Source organism: Scyliorhinus canicula, chromosome 2 (genome assembly GCF_902713615.1).
Source record: "Scyliorhinus canicula chromosome 2, sScyCan1.1, whole genome shotgun sequence".
Lineage (NCBI taxonomy): Eukaryota > Metazoa > Chordata > Chondrichthyes > Carcharhiniformes > Scyliorhinidae > Scyliorhinus > Scyliorhinus canicula.
The window spans coordinates 183,722,308-183,737,847 of NC_052147.1; positions in this window are offsets into that span (position 1 = coordinate 183,722,308).

Sequence of the window (15,540 nt, forward strand, 5' to 3'; positions counted from 1 at the left end):
GAGGTATCCTCCACACTACACCCCACCCGACACCCCACGCCCTGCGCCCCCACACCTACAGGTTTCCTGCGCCCCCCTTTGCCCGTCGCACCGGTCAGTAATGAAGCTCTGAACGAACCACCCCCGGAGTCCACCCTCAGATCCACACCGCCCGTCAGCACACAGCCATCCGGAGCAGCTGCAACCCCAGTGCTGCCTCGATCCCAGCGGACGACTCGGCCACTGGACCGGCTCAATCTGTGGACCCGTCACCCCCGCCGGACTTGATTTTTTTTACAGGGGGTGAATGTGGTGAATGTATAATGCTTAATTCACACCATGTATCATTGTGTCCCTGTGGGCTCTGTCTGTGAGCCGTTGCGCGGCTCTGCCCACAGGGGGAGATGAGGAGCTTGTACAGGACTCCACACTTGGCTCCGCCCATGGCCCCTCCCACTACCGGAAGTATAAAGTGCTGCGGTCTTGTGAGTCTGCCCTCAGTTCTTCTGTTCACAGGCAGGCTCAGTTGTAAGTCTATTAAAGCTACAGTTTACTTCCTCTCGTGTCTCGAGTGAATTGATAGTCACATCAGTGAGAGAGGCAGAGGATCAGCTGTGGACATTCCTCCACAAGGAATAGAGGACAGACACATCCTTGCTCATCTGGGCGCAGATGTAGCAGGGTCTCACGTGTCACAAGCAAAGATATGCTCCTTTGACTAGGAGTGAGAGATGTGTACCCATAAGTTAGAGTTTCCTGGGCCTTGTGGGGCAACTCCCTGACCCTACACCACATGCCGGCACCACCACCGGGTGCCCTGGCTACCGAAGCCACCAGCTACCGACCCTCTGGGCTGCATGTGTCAGGCTGCCTAACACCCCAGCCCCCCCCCCCCCCCCCCCCCCCCCAGGAGAAGGCCACCCAGAACCGCAGGGAGTGTGAGGAGACAGGAGGGGGACCACCGGAGCTGCGGCCCCTCACCGTGACAGAGCAAAGGGCTCAGGACATGGTCGGTGGGCCCAAAGAAAGGACAGTTGTCGGGGGAGGGATTGGCATCGAGAGAGGTAGTGAGGCCCCGGTGAGTTGCGTTTCCCGTGATATGTGTGTCAACACACCCAACGCCAATCCCATACCAGCCCCACACCACCCTAATCCTCCCACCACCCGCACACCACCCTCACTCCCACACCACCCTAATCCTCCTACCACACGCACACCACCCTCAGTCCCACACCACCCTAATCCTCCCACCACCCGCACACCACCCTCACTCGCACACCACCCTCCCACCCACACCTCCCACCCACCCCACACCATCCTCACCCCCACACCACCATCATCCCCATACCAACCGCACACTACCCCTCACCCACACGACCTCCTCATCCTGCTCCACACACTGCCTCCACCCCCTCTCACCCCGGCCCACGGTCTAATCATGCATCTTGTCTTGTGTCTTGCAGTAGCTGCTGCTGATAGAGAGGGTCCTTCTGGTGTCACTCACCCCCAGCCAGAGCTCCAGATGCCAAGCAGCGACGAGGACAATGACATCGGCGAGCATCCAGCACCTGCAGGAGTCCATCCGCGTGCAGGAGCAGGAGGTGATGCCGGCCATGCATGCCACCCAGGCCAATACTGCACAGTGGCATCCACGGTGGAGGTCTTGGGGACGCTCGTTTCAGCTATGGATCAGCATGTCTAAGGCCTGGGGCAGTCAATGTCGGCAGTGGCTGAGGCCCAGGACTGGGCTGCTGTCTCACAGGCAGCCATCTACCAGAGCCACCTGGATGGTGAAGCGGCATTCCTCAGCGTGGCCCAGTCACAGAAGGCCATGACTGAGAATGTCTCCGGCATTGCCCATGAGGTGGCCAACGTGACACAGTCACAGAGGGAGATGGCGCAGTCACTGTCTGATATGGCACAGACCTATTAGGTGGTTGCACAGTCAATGGGTGATGTGGCACAGTCCCAGATGCAGGTGGTCCACTCCCTGTGCTCCATGGCCGTGAGCATGCAGACACTGGCCGAGACGAGAGCGGGCCTCGAGGACTGACTGTTAGGTTGCAGGGGAGCCTCAGGGCTCCACTCGCACCCCCATCCCATGGAGTAGCCTGGGGGCTATCGGACACCCCGAGGGAGGTGGAAGTGATGGAGACAGTGCCGGTGACTCCCGCACTGGAGGTGTCGGAACACCGCAGCATCTCGGACTCCCCCCTGCCCCTCCTGTCCCTGACGCATCTGGTGGGCAGTACAGAGCGGCACCACGCCACCCGGGACGCCCGAGCAACATCTTGGCCCATCATGGCCTGGTTGCCCCAGAAGACAGACCAAAGGGGACTCAGGCTGCAGGGCAAGAATCACAGCACCCGCCTCCACTCCTGATGTACCGTCTGGATATCCACCTAGGCTTAGCGTTAGGGCCCGTAAGGCCAGAAAATGATGATGGTTTTCCAGCAGTTTTGAGAATCAAAGCAGGGATTCAAAGACTTCCGGTGGGATTTTCCATTGGAAAGATCCTCTGCTTCACCAGCAGCGCACCCATGCCCACGGGTTTCCTGATGGGGTGGCTAGAATGGGAAACCCCATTGTTTGGCTGCGGGAATGGAGAATCCCATTAGCAGCGGGGGCGTGCTGCGCCGGAAAACAGGGATGGCGGGATGGAGAATCCCGCCCCTTACCTTTCAGAAAACTACCAAACCTGCTTTCAAAATTGGAATTAATAAGTATCTGGACATGAGTTGCTATTTCAAGCATTTTAAATGGAATTTACCTTATGTTTTAGGGAAAGAACAAACAAGCAAAATCTGTTAGTGCCTGGAATCAAATATAAATGTTTGATTTCAGTTTTGAAGATATTATGAAAAATGTTATTTGACTGTAAAGGTTCTCAAGAACTCTTGAAAGCGTAGTTTAAATGAAGGCACAAATTTGGGTCTTGATAAACATTCCAGTGAAAGGAAAGTACAAATGAGATGAATGAGGTGACAGCTGTCGTTTTTAGATATTTGTGTGTTTGCTTATGAACTTTATAAGAGAACTGAATTTGATAATCTGGCCAGCACCTGAGACATTGGGACTGTACAGAGGGAAATAAGTAACGATACTGAGGTAGATCCCGTTTGACCCTTGACTTCTAATATCTTGAGAAAGGTTTGGAAAACTTTATTGAATGGTGCACTCTTTTAAAGACAGGGGAATCCAGGGTGTTGAGATTGATCCACAAAATGCACAGCACAGTCCCTATAGACCCGATAAACCTTCCACAAATGCAAAACAATGGGCGCGATTCTCCGCCCCCCACGCCGGTTGGGAGAATAGCGGGAGGGCCTCCCGACATTTTTCACGCCCTCCCACTATTCTCCCCCCCTCCCCTCGCCCGACCCACGACACGACACGAATTGCCGTTTTTTACGGCGAGCGGCGATTCTCCACAGCCGATGGGCTGAGCGGCCGGGCCTTTACGCCCGTTTTTTCACGGCAGCAAACACACCTGCTCGCTGCCGTCGTACAAACGGGCGCTGGATGCCCGTTTGGGGCATCCAGAGGCCCGTTTGGGGCGGCAGCACCACCGTTGTGCTCTGGAGGGGACAGGCCCGCGATCGGTGCCCACCGATCGTTGGGCCTGCGTCCAAAAGGGACGCACTATTTCCCCTCCGCCGCCCGACAAGATCAAGCCGCCACATCTTGTCGGGCGACGGTGGCAAAATGCGGAACCGCGCGTGCTCAGGTTCCGTCAATGGCGTGATGACGTCACCCACGCATGCGCGGGTTGGAGCCGGCCGCGCGTCATCTTGGCGCGCGGCCTTAACGACGGTCGTTAAGGCCGCGACGCTGTGATTCCCGGGGTCCCGCTCCTAGCCCCGATGGGGGGGGGAGAATCGGGTCCCGGGAGCGGGCGTGAAGGCTGCCGTGAAACACGGCCGGTTTCACGGCAGCCTTTACGACTCTCCGCCTTTGCAGAGAATCTCGCCCATGAATTGTGGCAGAGGACAGGGAGATGCCACCAAGAATGACAGAAGAACACTGTCCAGTTAAAAAACATGAGAGACTGCATCCAACAGATAGGAAAATGTGTGAAGGTGACTTGCGAATGTGAGATCCCAACAGAGGATTAAAGAAGGAACTAAAACTCCAATGTGAGAATGAGGAAGTAGTTTGGAACACGTCAATGAAATAACACACTAGAGTACAAGGTGCAGCTGCACTGAAGAATAAGACTTGCTGAGCTACTTGAGAAACAGCATGACATGAAATTGTTGATATGGCCTAAAGAATGGGAAAAGATTTTTTAGATGATCAAGGCACTGACACACACTCCATTGAGAAACTGATTTCAAAACCAAATTAAAGTAAATACATTTTGGATTGGACCAAATAAAGGCTCGGGAGAAATAATACTTATAACAATTAATTACAAGGTGGATACAGGCGAAGGGAGATCTTGACAATCTTTTTAAGTCACTTGCAATTATACTGCCATTATATGTTATCACTGTATGGCTTCTGTTTGGCTATATGGCAACTATATGGCTTCAATTATATCAAATAATTAGTTGTGAGAAAAGGAGCGTAAAGGGAAAAGAAGTTGACTACATTGGGCTAGATCAAGAGCCAAAAGGGGAAATGCAACAATGAATTAATAGGTTATTAAAGGAGAATAGATTAAACACCCCTGTATTAGAGTAAAATCACATGTTAGTCGAATGCTCTGCGTCAAGGCCTAACATCAACAGAACACACCAGCAGGATTGTTTACTTTTTAGAAGAACAGACAGGTTCCTAGCTCAATTACAAACCAGCTTTTGACTGAAGGTTTAATAATAAACCTACATAGGCAAGATCCAAATTTTAGAACAATGTTCTGTGTGTTGACTAACTGTATAGCAGTCTGTATCTGTGACTTGGGAAAATGTTTTAGGATGCTCTCCCTGTGATTTCTATGTTAGAGCTGTGAGAGCTCTATTAGAGGAAGGTGCTCCTCCAGAGGTTTCTCTTGAATTATGAATAATCTATTGTAACCTGTCCATGGGCCTCTTGTGGTTAGTTGGAAGAATTCCACAACACCATATTATCTTAATCTTCAGTCACCAAAGTCCCAGATGGCCATAGGCTGCTTTCCCCTTTGAGGGGGAGAACTGACTGGTGATGGTTTAACCTGAGGATCACCACACCTCAGGCGAGGGGTAAGGTTGAAAAGGTGGGCCTTCATGAATAACCTCAGCTGGTACAGGAATTAAACCCACGCAGCTGTCTTCGTTCTGCATCATGAACCAGCTGTCTAACCAAATGAACTAAACCGGCCCCCCTAAGTAAAGTTGCCGTAGTCCCAGGTGACCAAAGACTACTTTCCCTGTTGAGGGGGAAAGCTGAATGGTGGTGATTTAACCTGAGGATCACCACACCTCAGGTGAGAGGCAAGGTTGAGAAGGCGGAACTTTATGAATAACCTCAGCCGATACGGGAATTGAACTCTTGCTGTTGTCCTCGCTCTGCATGAACCAGCTGTTCAGCCATCTGGGCTAAACTGGCCTCGACATCATATTATAGGAAGGATGTGATTGTACTGGAGAAGGTGCAGAGGAGATTTACCAGGATGCTGCCTGGGCTGGAGGGCCTGAGCGATGAGCAAGATTGGATAGGCTGGGTCTGTTTTCTTTGGAGAAGCGAAGGTTGCAAGGGGACTTGATAGAGGTGTATAATGTTAGAAGTGGCATAGGTAGGGTGGATATGAAGACACTTTTTCCAATAATAGAGGGACCATTAACCAGGGGGCATAGATTTAAAGTAAGAGGCAAAAGGCTAAGAGGAGAGTTTAGGAGAAACCTTTACATACTGAGGGTGGTGGGAGTCTGGAACTCACTGCCAGTAAGGGTGGTTAAGTCAGAAACTCTGATAACATTTAAGAAGTATTTAGACATTCACTTGCACTGCTAAAACCTCCAGCGCTATGGGCCAAGCACTGGAAAATGGGATTATAGTCCGATCTTTGTTGACCGGCATGGACACAATGGGCTGAATGGCCTCCTGCAATGCTGTAGATTGGTGCACTCTCCTGCGGCACTGATTTTCTGAGATGTCCAGATAGCTTATTATTGAACATAGATGTTGAAAGAATGGCCTCCAATGCTTTCCTGACCCACATTCCTCTCCACTGCCCTCCTAATGCCTGGGGCTCTGCATCTGATCCTGAGGATTTTGGCTCTCATTGATATTTGATACTATCTCCGAGTATCTTAATCCCATGTCCAGCCGTTGGATATGCCCCTCTGAGCTGTTTAATGGGCCCAGCTATTTCCATGGTGCAGCCTGACTGGCGCGTTACTCTGTTGCTGCCTCCTTCCACTGAGACTGTTCCTGAATCTGTGTAACCCCACCAAACTGGCCTTGGCAAGCTGACAACAGGGCTCATTATTAAAATCAACTTGTCAATAACTTGAACTGGGCGTTTTGTCAGATCCTGTCTACCCTGCCCCGAGCAAAATGGCAATAACCAGAATGATAAGGGCAAACCAGCACATTGAGTGGTGATGCTGATATTTGTATATGTGTTCCTCCATTCACCCGCACTGGGGGCTGACAACGCTGACTCTGGAGTTAAGGGAGGGGTTAGAATGGAATCTTTGTTATTCTCTATCTATCTCCCTTTCTCGCCCTCTCTCTCTCTCTCTCTACTGGGAGAGTCTCACTCTCGCTATACAAATTCAGTGACTCTGATTTGGATTTTGCTCATTTGTCGATTCTGCTTTGTTAATTTACAATCAGCCTTGACTCACGAGGATGCATTTCATTCCAGTTTCTGCCAAGCGGGAAATTATACTCATTCCCTTGGTTCCCTTCATGTGCTTGAAGTTATACTACATAGTGTGCAAAACAATTTGGACATTGGACTGTAAAAGTGTGCTTATGGAACAAGAGGTCCAGTTACAGAAGTGCCAGTAATATTAAGTTTGAAAGACTATCTACTGTTCACATGTGACATTTGCTATTCTTACTTATGTAAATAATAGTGTGGTTGAAATGTTAGCTTATTTTTAGCAGCTGCAGAACTAGTTTGTCTTAAATTCCTACATAGCTATTTTAAGAAGGTTACTAAAGTAGTGATCACAGGAATTACATGCAGGTGAATGAATCTCTGCATGAAAAATAAAGAATATACATGTTCCCTGAACAGAAATGATTATGAGATATAATTCTGTCCACAAGGTGGAGCAATTGTTTATCAGATCCCAGTTAATGCTGCAGTGATGGTGTTTGCTGTTGATCTTGGAAGGAAGCTGCCCGCTAAGATCTAGTGAGCTCTTTTGTGTGAATTTCACCTTTTCCAACATTAATTTAATTCCGGCACCAACTATAAAGAATCTCTGGTGTCCAGCAACAGCAACATCATCAAGCAGGTTAGGCAGCCAAAATTCTCATAAAATTCTCACAGATAGCAACTATGGAAGTGACCAGCAAGTATTATCATTCACTTTTTCTAATTTTACGGATAAAAATTTGGACATATATAAGTAATTACGGTGGAAATTGAAATATCAAGAACAAAATTCAAAGAATAATTTAAAGTATTTTAGAACATTGGATTAAATGCTGCACCGTGATCCCATGACCACCCCAGCTAAAAAGCCAGGGGGAGCCTACCCATGATCCCAATGACTTTCCCGTAGCAATTTAATGCTGGGAGCAGCGCGATTAATTGCTTTAAGGTGAGATAGCCACCCCTTTCTCAGGAGAATATTAGATTTCTCAAAGGCCTTTGACAAAGTTCTTCATGGAAAGTTCCTGTCCAAGCTTCACTATTATTGAATCAGAGGCACATTATTAAATTGGATCTGGCACTTTTTTATCAACAGAAGATAATGTGGTTTGTGATGGGCATCATCCTTGCTTAGAGATGTCCCCTTTGGAGTGCCCTAGAGAACTGTGTTGGGATCTTTACTCTTTTTGACATTCCCAACAACTCAAAAAACAGGGCGCAACTATTTGCAGATGATTGCATGGTTTACGTGCCAAGATCCGGCTTGGGTCACTGTCTGTGTGGAGTCTGCACATCCTCCCCGTGTGTGCGTGGGTTTCCTCCGGGTGCTCCGGTTTCCTCCCACAGTCCAAAGATGTGCACGTTAGGTGGATTGGACATGATAAATTGCCCTTAGTGTCCAAAATTGCCCTTAGTGTTGGGTGGGGTTACTGGGTTATGGGGATAGGGTGGAGGTGTTAACCTTGGGTAGGGTGCTCTTTCCAGGAGCCGGTGCAGACTCGATGGGCCGAATGGCCTCCTTCCGCACTGTAAATTCTATGGATCTATGGAACTCACTGCACGATGATCTTCTGGAATTGCAAAATGGTAGGACCAATGGGAGATGATATTCAATGCCAAAAAATGCTATGTCATATGCGATACCGATGAAAAAGATCCGGCAACAGATAGCTCTAAGCTCTGTAATCAAATTCGCCAAACTTGACCATGCCTGGGTATTCATCGTAAAAACAATCTTCAATGGGGAGTAGTCCACATTCAGGAAATCTCATCCAAAACAAGCAGGTTTCTTGGATTTCTGAGGCAAACCTTTGGTGTTTGCAAAAAAAAAAATCAAAGTTATAGCTTACCACATTTTGTTTGTCCAATCTGGGGTATGCAGATATTATGGGATCCTTATATGGCAAGAGAGATAGTTTGAATTGATCCAAAGATGTGCTGCGTGATTATGTACGTATCAGGATGGGAAATACACCGGTGTCACATCCTTGATCAAAGTCTTGGAATGGGAATCACTACAGCAAAGGAAGGAGAAAAATACACTGACAATGTTCTATAAAATATGGAATGGACTGGTGGGAATTGACTAAAATAAATGCCTCCGGCAATGACAAAACGTGAGGTAGCCAACCACACAAATTACAAAGACCAAGATACTATCAACAATCTTTCTTCACAAGGACAATCCCACAATGGAACAAGTTGTCAAAAGAAATAGTCAAGCTATTACTTGTAATCTTCAACACCAATCTTTAGATTATTTTATCGATAAATAGATACATAGAAGATAGGAGCAGGAGGAGGCCTTTTGGCCCTTCGAGCCTGCTCTGCCATTCATCACAATCATGGCTGATCATCCAACTCAATAGCCTAATCCTGCTTTCTCCCCATAGCCTTTGATCCCATTCTCCCCAAGTGCTATATCCAGCCGCCTCTTGAATATATTCAAAGTTTTAGCATCAACTACTTCCTGTAGTAATGAATTCCACAGGCTCACCCCTCTTTGTGTAAAGAAATGTCTCCTTATCTCTGTCCGAAATTGTTTACCCTGAATCCTCAGGTTGTGACCACTGGTCCTGGACACACCCATCCTTGGTACCATCTTCCCTGCATCTACCCTGTCTGGTCCTGTTAGAATTTTCCCCCCTCATTCTTCTGAACTCCAGTGAGAATAATCCCAACCTAGTCAATCTCTCCTCATATGACAGTCCCGCCATCCCTGGAATCAGTCTGGTAAACCTTCGCTGTACTCCCTCGAGAGCAAGAACATCCTTCCTCAGAGAAGGAGACCAAAACTGCACACAATACTCCAAGTGTGGCCTCACCAAGGCCCTGTACAATTGCAGCAACACTTCCCTGGTTCTATACTCGAAACCTCTCGCAATGAAGGCCACCATACCATTAGCCTTCTTTACCCTCTGCTGCACCTGAATGCTTACCTTCAGTGACTGGTGCACAAGGACACCCAGGTTCCGCTGTACACTCCCCTCTCCCAATTTACAGCCATTCAGGTAATAATCTGCCTTCCTGTTTTTGCTTCCAAAGTGAATAACCTCACATTTATCCAAATTATACTGCATATGCCATTGATTTGCCCACTCGCCCAACCTGTCCAGATCATGCTGTAGGATCCCTACACCCTCGTCACCATCATCCTCTCACCTAACTTGGTGTCATCTGCAAACTTTGAGATGTTACATTTTGTTCCGTCATCCAAATCATTAATATATATTGTGAATAGCTGGGGTCACAGCAATGATCCCTGTGGTATCCCACTAGTTACTGCCTGCCAATTTGATTTGAAAAGGACCCATTAATTCCTACTCTTTGTTTCCTCTCTGCCAACCAGTTTTCTATCCACCTCAATACATTTCCCCCAGTCCCATGTGTTTTAATTTTGCAAAATAATCTCTCATGTGGGACTTTGCCAAACTTCTGAAAGTCCAAATTTACCACATCAACTGGCTTCCCCTTGTCAACTGTACTGGTTACATCTTCAAAGAATTCCAATAGATTAGTCAAGCATGATTTTTCCTTCATAAATCCATGCTGACTCTGACTGATCCTGCCACTGCTTTCTAAATGTTCCGCTATAAAGTCCTTGATGGGGGCGGCATGTGGCACAATGGATAGCACTGGGACTGTGGTGCTGAGGACCCAGGGTTCGAGTCCCGGCCCTGGGTCACTGTCCGTGTGGGGTTTGCACATTCTCCCCATGTCTCCCCACTGTCTGCGTGGGTTTCGCCCCCACAACCCAAAGATATGCAGGTTAGGTGGATTGACCACACTAAATGGCCCCTTAATTGGAAAAAAAAATAATTGGGTGCTCTAAATTTATAAAAGTAAAAAAAATAAATAAAAATAAAGTCCTTGATAATGGATTCAAGCATTTTCCCACTACCGATGTCGGGCTTACTGGTCTATAATTCCTTGTTTTCTCTCTACCTCCCTTTCCGAATATCGGAGTGACGTGAGCTGCCCTCCAATCGACAGGGACATTTATAAGTATTAATTACTCGGGCTACCAGTAGGTTTAACTGGCACCACCAACATAAATGTTGACGGAATACAAATATTAGTCTGTCATGCCGACAGAACTAAAAAATGTGCAGAAGCAGAAAGTCCTGCCTTAGAGAGCTGCCAGTGAATCAGATTGGCTTGCAGCTCTATAATCCCAGCATGCCCGCTGGTAGCCATAGCTGGGACTACAAGTAGCACCCAATGCTGAGGAGCCCAGCCTTACAGGTAAATCTAGGGTCAGAGATCTGCAAGTGGGGTGAAGGGGGTGAGTGAGAAGGTGGGAGACTGGGTTCAAGAGGCCATGGGATGGGGTAAAGTGGGAAGATGACTTTGGGCCTCTGTTGAGCCCAGAGAGTTCCCCTCTTGCCCAACACCAGCTAAAGCTGGCAAGGCTGCGCACCCACACACAATTAAATACAATTAATATACAATTATCATATATGCTTCAACCATATCACACCATTGTCTTCTTCCACACCATCATTCCAAAAAGATCTGAGAATTCCAGGTAGTTAAATGGAGGGTGGGTCACAAACCGGAGCATTGGGCATGACAAGATCCTGTGTATTGGATGTCGGGTGGCCAGTCATCTTCCTTATACTTTCATAATACACAGCATATTTTTAGGAATACTTGTATAACCATTTATTAGTCACTTTTTTTGTTTACACTGATCCATAAACATGGGGCGCGATTCTCCGCTGCCCACGACGGGTCGGAGAATAGCGGGAGGGCCTTCCCGACAATTTTCACGCCCTCCCGCTATTCCCCCCCCCCCCCCCCCCACGGCCGCCCCACGACTCGAATCGCCGCTCGCCGTTTTTTACGGCGAATAGTGATTCTCCCCAGGCCGATGGGCCGAGATCCCAGGCCTTTACGGCCGTTTTCGCGAACGCGATCACACCTGCTCTCACCGTTCGTGAAAACGGCCGCAAAGTGCCGTCCCGGACAACCATGGCACCGATTGGCACGGCCGCACCACGGCCGTGCCAAGGGTGGCATGGGCCTGCAATCGGTGGGCACCGATCGCGGGCACCGATCGCGGGCAGCGGGTCCGATACCCGCGCACTATGTGTTCTTCCGCCGCCCCGTAGGATCAGTCCGCGGGGCGGCTGAGGGGCATGACGGCCCGCGCATGCGCGGGTTTGACGCGTCTGTGTGATGACGTCATCTGCGCATGCGCGGGTTGGAGCCACCCAACCTGCGCATGCGCGGCTGACGTCATCGTGCGCGTCAGCTGTTGTGACACTTGGCGCGCGGACTTAGCTAAGGCCACGATGCCGTGCTTCACGGGGCGCCGCTGCTAGCCCCACCCGGGGGGGAGAATCGGGTCCCGGGAGGGGGCGCGGAGGCTGCCGTGAAACACGGCCAGTTTCACGGCAGCCTTTACGACTCGCCGCATTTGCGGAGAATCGCGCCCATGAACTCGAATAGATGATTCTCCCCCTCCCCTGTTGTTTTGAAATAGCCCTATAAAGATACCAAGATGAGAAATGGCTGGGCTCATTGCGTCTCAATGATTCCCTTTGTGAAGAAAGTTTAAGTAATGCAATGTAATCACATTTTAATTGCATTTTGTACAAGAAAGAAACGGTAATTATATTTGGATGGTGAACAGAATGGTACATAGGATTAGAACACTGCCATTTTAGCTTTGAGGCTTGGATTAGATCTTTGATTAATCAGATATGAGGGAATTTAGGGGTATTAGGAGAAATTAATTTAGTGAGTCCAGATCCCCAAAACTCCAAATCCAAAGTATAAATCTATCCTCAGAGTTAATAATAAGCACAAGAATCATAAAAATACAGAATTTTAGGATTCTAAATGGAAGGTATAGAAGGAGGAACATTTTCAAGTTCCTGCTGCAGTATATAAACTGGCATTGCAGTTTGCAGAAACTGCTCCCACGCTATTATATCAATGCAAAGGAAAATTTCGCCTATTCTACAACAGGCGGCTGTTCTACAATGATAGTTTTACATTCCAGCTGTAAATTTTAAGTTAATCGTTTCAGATCAGTATTTCTTGACAATGTGCCAGCTCCTAGTCAAAAGAATAAGGAAGCATTTGTAAGGGCTAGAAGGTTGTGAACAGATGAAGCCCATGAGGAATATAAGGAAAGTAGGAAGGAACTTAAACAAGGAGTCAGGAGGGCTAAAAGGGGTCATGAAAAGAATAATTAAGGAAAATCCCAAGGCTTTTTGTACATATATAAAGAACAAGAGGGTAACCAGGAAAAGGGTTGGCCCATTAAGGACAGTGGGGGGGAATCTATGCGTGGAGCCAGAGGAAATGGGCGAGGTACTAAATGAGTACTTTGCATCAGTATTCACCAAAGATAAGGGGCGCGATTCTCCGCACCCGCGGAAAATCGCGAAGTCAGCCCTGAAAACTGCCGACTTTTGCGACGGCCTGACACGGCCCAGTTCCCGACGTTTTCACGTCCGGGAAATGGGCTAGGAACGGGCCCGCGTCAATCACGTGCGCGATGACGCCGGAACGCGACGACAACACGAACACGCCCACGTGACGTCGCCCGACGCCGTAAAAAGGCGCGGGCGAGCACAGAAACTATAGGCCAGGATGTCGGAGCTCAGGAGAGCAGCCCCGCGATTCGTGGAGGCTGACGTGGAGACGCTGCTCGAATCAATCGAGCAGAGGAGGGGCATCATCCACCACCCTGTCAGCACGGTGCGCCAGGCCTGGCGTGAGGTGGCTGCTGCCGTCAGTGCTGTGGGGCAGACCCCTCGCTCTGCAGAGCAATGTCGGAAAAAGATGCACGACCTCGCCAGGGCTGCCAGGGTAAGTGCCAAGAGGGTGCCCCCGGGTCACAACCATCCCCCCCCCTTTACTTAATCACCCACCTCCCCCCCTGGCACGGGGGGTGGAGGGGGATTGGGGCAGAGTGAGTTGAGGGTGGTTCACAAAGTAGTCACAGACCCAGCGCTCTGGCCCCCGTGAAGAGATGCAATGGTCTTATTACAACTTGACCCCCAAACTGTGCCAGTATCTGAACGGACCTCTGATAACTGCCATATTGTAATGATCTACCTATGCCCCCCCCCCCCCCCCCCCCCCCCAAACAGGACAAGACCGCTCACAACACGCGTGAGCGGAACAAGACTGGAGGGGGTTCGCCTATCCTGTACCCCCTCACCACGTTTGAGCAGAGGGCACTGGACCTTGTTGGGGGATCTGCCACCCGGGAGATCGCGCAAAGCGAGGTTGGCGGAGCTGCAACAAGTGAGACAACCCTGCATGACAAACACCCCCCCTCCCCCATCCTCTGTCCCTTCACACACCCTGCCCACTTGGACACCTCCCCCATCCTCTGTCCCTTCACACACCCTGCCCACTGGAACACCTCCCCCATCCTCTGTCCTTTCACACACCCTGCCCACTTGGACACCTCCCCCATCCTCTGTCCCTTCACACACCCTGCCCACTGGAACACCTCCCCCATTCTCTGTCCCTTCACACCCTGCCCACTGGAACACCTCCCCCATCCTCTGTCCCTTCACACACCCTGCCCACTGGAACACCTCCCCCATCCTCTGTTCCTTCACACACCCTGCCCACTGGAACACCACCCCCATCCTCTGTCCCTTCACACCCTGCCCACTGGTACACCTCCCCCATCCTCTGTCCCTTCACACCCTGCCCACTGGGATACCTCCCCCATCCTCTGTCCCTTCACACACCCTGACCACTGGAACACCACCCCCATCCTCTGTCCCTTCACACCCTGCCCACTGGAACACCTCCCCCATCCTCTGTCCCTTCACACACTCTGCCCACTGGGACCGTCCAGCGTCCGGCCGAGCGAATCTAAATAACCCGTTTCATTCTCTTCCCTAGGACGTGATGCCGAATGACCAGGGCCATCTGCCTCCAGGCGGACACAGGCATCTGCCCCCACCTCACCCAGGGCCGCACGACAGAGGGTGCCCAATCAGCGGGGAGTCCCATCCTCCCCAACCGAATCTGTGGAGCAGGACGCCCAGAGGGCGGCGACAGAGTAAGAGAGAGAAATGGCCCGCGAACGCCCTGCGGCCTCTCAGCGGGCCGATGACATAGAGGAGGCGTCAACCCAAGACGACCTCGAGCTTGCGGCACAGCTATCTCCCACACCATCCACCATCCCAGAGACACTCACCCCGGTTGGCCTATTTAGTGATGAGGCTCCTGGGTCACAGTCTGGGTCGCACATCACAGCTGAGCAGGTACAGCAGGTGGAGGTCGGAGCAGCCGAGGGCCCGGACTGGCGGAGGCCAGGCCAGGCCCAGCATCCAGATGGCTCCCAGACATTTTCCGAGTTCCTGGAGTTTCTCAACCCACCCGCACAGCCGATGCATCAAGAAACCCAGGGACACAATGACGGGATGAGGGCTGTCTTCCAGACTCTGCAGACGCTGTTAGAGGAGTCGAACCGCGTCCACGAGCAGGGAGTGGTGCCGCTCATGGCAGCAACCCAGGCCAACACCGCACGGGTGGCATCCACGGTGGAGGCAATGGGTCAGGTTATGCAAGGCGTTGGGCTTAATGTGCACGCGTCATCCTCGGCCCTGGACAGGGTTGCCCTCTCACAGGCAGCAATGCGCCAGAGCCAACACGACATTGCCGGCGCGCTGCGGGCCTTGGCCGAGTCTCAGCAGGTCATGGCCCAGTCGCAGCACGCCATGGCACAGTCACAGCAGTCGATGGCACAGTCCCAGAAGTCGATGGCACAGTCCCAGCAGTCAGTCGCGGAGAGCATCAACCGCCTGACACATGTGCTGGATGGT